Source organism: Rhincodon typus, chromosome 8, assembly GCF_021869965.1.
Source record: "Rhincodon typus isolate 14 chromosome 8, sRhiTyp1.1, whole genome shotgun sequence".
In the NCBI taxonomy this organism is placed as follows: domain Eukaryota; kingdom Metazoa; phylum Chordata; class Chondrichthyes; order Orectolobiformes; family Rhincodontidae; genus Rhincodon; species Rhincodon typus.
In genome coordinates this window covers 91,413,066-91,418,803 of record NC_063339.1, presented here as the reverse complement: position 1 = coordinate 91,418,803, position 5,738 = coordinate 91,413,066, and positions in this window count along the sequence as shown.

The window sequence follows — 5,738 nt, the reverse complement described above, 5'->3', positions numbered from 1 at the left end:
TATAGCTACACGCCGGTTTGATGACGTCACACGACCAATAGCAAGGAAGGGGCGGGACTGGAGGATGGCAGCGGAACTGCTTGTCCTCCAATCGTTTGAGGACGAGGGGCGGGCTGCCAGAACATCCTCGAACGGAAGGAGGGGCGGTGTTATCCTTCCAACCAATCGGGGAGACACAGTGACGGGACTGGAATTCGAACCTCCTTCGGAACGTGTGACGGGCGGGGTTAGTGCTCCAACCAATCAGTGCACGGGAAGGCGGGTCTAACAACGTGACCAGAGCATGCGCCGTCGGCGTGATGGAGCCACAATGTTGTTTTCTGGATTGAAGGGAGGTCTGTTGTCTGTCCATTCTTTTTATAGGGCATTCAATGGGAAGGATTCCCAAATCATCAATTCCAACCAGATATCACAGCAAGGTCTAACAGAGTCACTCTTTTCAGCAGCATCTCAGTGTCGTCGGTCTTTCACCGTGCAAGGTAAAATGTTTGTCTGTGGGAAAAGATTTCTGAGATCAGTTTCACTGGATAGGTTCCGAGAAATTCAAAATCGTGTGCAGTGCACCCCCGGAGGATATGTGTGGGCACCACAATTTAGGAAGGAGAGTCTGGACCTTCCTCGGGTTCTGCGCAGGTTTACTCCAATGATTCAGAGACTGAAGTGTTCTTAGTATGAGCAACGGTTGCAGGAATCAGTTTTAAATTCATTATAACACAGAAACGAATAATTTAGCCTATTTCATCAATCTGCCAGTCCTGAGCCCATTGATCCGATTGATCAAAATCTCTTTGTAATCAAGAAAGCTAATAAGCTGTATCCTTTATTATTACAGGAATTGAACATAAATGTAAAGATATTTGCTTAATTTGTAAAGAGAATAGGTGAGACCACGTCTTGAATAAAGTGGTGTAGAGCTGGAGGAACACAGCAGGCCAGGTAGCATCAGAGGAGCAGGAAAGTTGATGATTCGGGTCTGAAGAAGGGTCCCAACCCGAAACATCAACTTTTCTGCTCCTCTGCTGCCTGGCATGCTGTGTTCCTCCAGCTCCACATTTTGTTATCTCTGACTCCAGCATCTGCAGTACTTGCTATCTCTCTTGAATAAAGTGTTCAGGTTTTGGCCATCTTCTGCAAATTTATTGGAGGTGTTTCAGAGGAAGATTTGAGATTAATACCTGGAATCAATGAGTTGTCCAAGGAGGATAGGCTGGGCAGGCAAACAGGTGAAGGAGGTGGGTTAGAACTGTTGATTAAGACAGGCAAGTAATGTGATTGTAAGCAAGGATATAGGCTGTGGTGAAGTAGAACATGTATGAAACAAAAAAACAGAAATTGCTGGATAAGCTCAGCCGGTCTGACAGCATCTGTGGAGAGAAATCAGAGTTAAAGTTTCAGATTGAGAGACCCTTCCTCAGAATGGAAATGTAAACTCCTATTTCTCTCCACAGATGCTGCCAGCAGACCTGCTGAGCTTATCCAGCAATTTCTGTTTTTGTTTCTGATTTACAGCATCTGCTGTTTTTTCTTTGGTTTTGTAGAGTGTTAGTTGAGCTTAGAAACATTAATGGTTGGTAAATGAGAGTAAGGTTGTACATAGACTCAAAAATACAGGAGCACAATTGGGAAAGGTATTAGAATGGAACGTAGAGATGCAAGTAATAAAGTTAGGGCCGTAAATATGGGTGACTTTAATCTATATATAAATTGACCAAATCAAATTAGTAGCAATACGATACAGGAGGCATTCTTAGCACGTATATGGAACAGTTTTATGAATTAATACAACGAGGAAGCAACCGGGTATTGAGTAATGAGAAAGGAATTTCATGATGGTGGCTTAGTAGTTAGCACTGTTGCTTCACAGCGCCAGGAACCTAGGTTCAATTCCACCCTTAGACGACTGTCTGTGCGGAGTTTGCACATTCTCCACATGTCTGCATGGGTTTCCTCCGGGCACTCTGGTTTCCTCCCACAATCCAAAGGCTAAGTAGATTGGCCATGCTAAATTGCCCATATTGTTCAGCAAGGTGTAGATGAGGGAGATGGGTCTGGATGGGATGTTCTGAGAGTGGGTTTGGACTTGTTGGGCGAAAGGGCCTGCTTCCACACTGTATGGAATTTTATGGTCTATGAATAATTGATAATAAAGTTGAGCATCGGCACTTCATCCACCTCATTAAGGTGGAGAGTGATGTCATTCTTTCTGAGACTATAGTCCTGTCATTAAATAAAGAAAATTAGAGTGATGTGAGGTGTGAGCTAGCTGTGATAAATCATGGATCAGTATTGAAATGGGTTTTGGGAGATTGTCCATGCACGCTTTAAATGTTTGCCATGATCTATGTACAAAAGTTATTCATCCCAGTCTGGCATAAGAACAATACAGGAAACATGGTGAAACCATGGCAAAAAAGGGAAATGATGGCTAGTATTAAATTTGTCAAATAAATCACCACATTGGTAACAGTTTAGAATTTAACAAAGGGAATGATTAAATGGCAGAAAATAGAGTATGAGAGTATGCTTGCAGAGACCATACAAATCAATGGTTTTCTTTTGTTGCAGACATTGCTGTCGAAGCCAGAATATACTGCCCATCTATGATTGCTAAGACGGCTGTCAAGAGTCAACTGCATTGCTGTTGGGTTGGAGTCACATGTAGGCCAGACCAGGTAAGGATGACAGTTTCTTTCCCGCAAAGGACATTAGTGAACCAGCTGGGATTTGCCTGACAATCAATGCTTTCATGATCATCATTAAACTCTTAAATCAAGATTGATAGTAAAACGTTAATAAAGATGAACACAGGTTCTCCTACAATTGGAAACAGAGGAATTAAAAAATGGAGTACAAAGTGATGGTAGACCAACAAAATACATCTTCAACAACAAAAACAAAGTTGCTGGAAAGGCTCAGCAAGTCTGTCAGCATCTGTGAAGGGAAAAACAGAGTTAACGTTTCGGGTCAAGTGACGCTTTCTCAGAACTGATAGTGGCTGGGAAAACGTCAGTTTATGTGGAGAAAATAGGGAGGTGGGTAGGGTAGGGAGTAAACGATAGGATAGAACCCAAAGAGAGAGAAAGACAGTTGGATAGACGAAGGAGTTGCTAATGATCAGGCTGGTAGGGTGAATAGTTGTTAATGGGGACTGTTAGTGGAGTTCTTTCAGTTTTTATTTAAAATACATCTTCATATCTTCAAAAAGGAGAACACAAATAACATCCCCAAAATAAGGGGAAATCACAGTGTCTAATGGGAAGGTAGAATTGAAAGAAATTAGTATTGGTAGGAAAATGATATTGGGTAAAATAATGGGATTAATGCAGATGAATCCCCAGAAATTGATAACCTTCATCCCAGAGTACCTCAGGAAGTGGTCCAAGAAATAGCAGGTCCACTAGTGATTATCTTCCAAAACTGTACAGACTCTGAAAGAGTTCCTGTAGATTTGAGCATAGCTAACATAACCCCAATATTTAAGAAGAAAGCAGAGAGAAAATAGGGAATTTGCATGATGCTGGTTATGGGAAAAATGCTAAAGTCCACTCTAAAAGGTGTATTAATAAAGTACTTGGAGGATAGTAATCTGTGCTGTAGATCTTTGAGACTCTTTGTTGGGCATGAATTCCCTCTAAGCCACTCGCTGTCCTGACTTGGAAATATATCACTGTTCCTTCACTGTTGTTGGATCGAAATCCTGAAATCCCTCGCTAACAACATTGCGAGTCAACTTACACCCTGTGGACTGCAGTGGTTCAAGAAGGCAGGTCACCATCTTCATAAAGGTCACTGGAACCAGCCAGTGATGCCGGCATTCCATGATCAAATTTTGAAAGAAGACATTTTCAAATTGAAGCCTATGTAGATCAGCTATGACCTTTTTGAGGCTGGAGGAGCCAAATGGACTACTTCAGCTCCAATTTCAAATGTTCTCTGCCCTTTTACCAAAATGCATCATCTCACCAGGAATGTTGTATTTCCTACAATTTAGAAGATTGAGGCATGATTTGATTAAAATTTAAGATGTTAATGAAGTTGGTCAGGGGAATGGAGAGGAGCTATTTCCACTGGGTGGGTGAAGTGGGAACTCAAACAACTTCCTCCCACGCAGGAATTAGATAAGACTTGAGTTTCTTTGCTCACTGGTTTATTCAAATATATGTCTGAGGAACAAGAGTAGGCGAACCGGCCCTTTGAGCCTGCTCTCCCACTCAATAGGATTATGGCTGAACTGGGTTCAACCTCACCTCTATGTGCCTGCGTATCCCCAACAATCATTCATCATCTTGGTCATGAAGAATCTATCTGCTTCCGCCTTAAAAATATTTAAAGATTCTGCATCTACTGCCTTTTGAGGAAGTGAATTCCAAATACTATTAATCCTCTGAGTGAGAAGAAATATTTCCTTGTTACTCTTTTCAATGGGCTCTCCCTTATTTTTAAACTATGACCCCTACTTCTAGATTCTCCCTCAAGAGGAAACATTTCTTTCAGCATCCGGCTGGTCAGGTTCCCTCAGGATCTTTTATGGTTTAATTTAGTCTCCTCTTTCTCTTCTAAACTCCAGAGGATACAGGCCGGTCTAGCCTTTCCTCATAAGGCAATCCTCTCACTCCAGGCATTCGTCCTTAACCTTCCCTGAACTGCTTCCAATGTATTGACACATGTCCATAAGTATGCCAACCAGTACTGTACACAGTCCTCCAGATGCAGTCTCAACAGTATGCTCGGGGTATTGCTCATACCTAAAGGTGGTACATGAATTCCCACTTGCTTACGGTAATGCTTTTCAGCAAGCCTAGGTCATTTCCATATCCAGGTACTGGCACAGATTATGGTCAGCCAGTTGTACACTTTCTCTTGTTACATAGACATCAAAGTTGTGGCATCACTCGAACGTCCCACTCTGCTGGCTCTGCAGAAATAACCACCGACTGCAGCCTGTTCCCACAGCCTGGTTTGTGTTTTATTTCTCAACTTCTGCATTGTCAGCTAATGATCCAGGTAGGTTTTCATGGCAATCGAGTGGATTTCATTTTACTTCTTCCTGTTTTCTATTTATTTTACAGGCAATTAGACAGTAAGTTCAAATCAAATGTGAGATCAAGAGCTGCCAGCAGTGTTCAGTTCTCAGGACCTGAGTATCACCAGCCTTGGAACATGGAAGGAAAAAGCATCGTTCACAGTGAAGAGAAACTGTACAGGTGGTCTGTGTATGGACAAGGCTTCAGTCAATCGTCTGGACTGTCAATATGTAAATGCAATCACAATAAGGAAACAACAAGTGTGCTAAGCAGCACTTGCTTTGCAATATCATGCTCATGAATCTCAGTTTCAGTTAAGCAAGATTCACTCAACTCCGGATCTCTTTACATTCTTGGTGCAAACATGGACCTAACAGCTAAATTCCAGAGCTGAGAGTGACTATCCTCTACATTAAGGCTCCATCTGACAGACTAGTTTATCAATGAATCATAAAGCTAGAGTCAATGGGCATCAGAAAATATTATTCGTTTGCAATATGGGTTTTTTACAAATAGAGTCTTCAGACCTGAGTAGATCATAAGAATATGACTTTATTCAAGCTCGTACGACATTTCTGTGGAAGAGGTCTGTAAGTCTTGCTTGGAGACACTCAGCCATTTTCAGCTGAAACCAGCATATTAATACATTTTTGTGTCACAACAGTTACATTCAGTATTGATATAAAATAAGAGGTAACACAGTGTGGAGCTGGA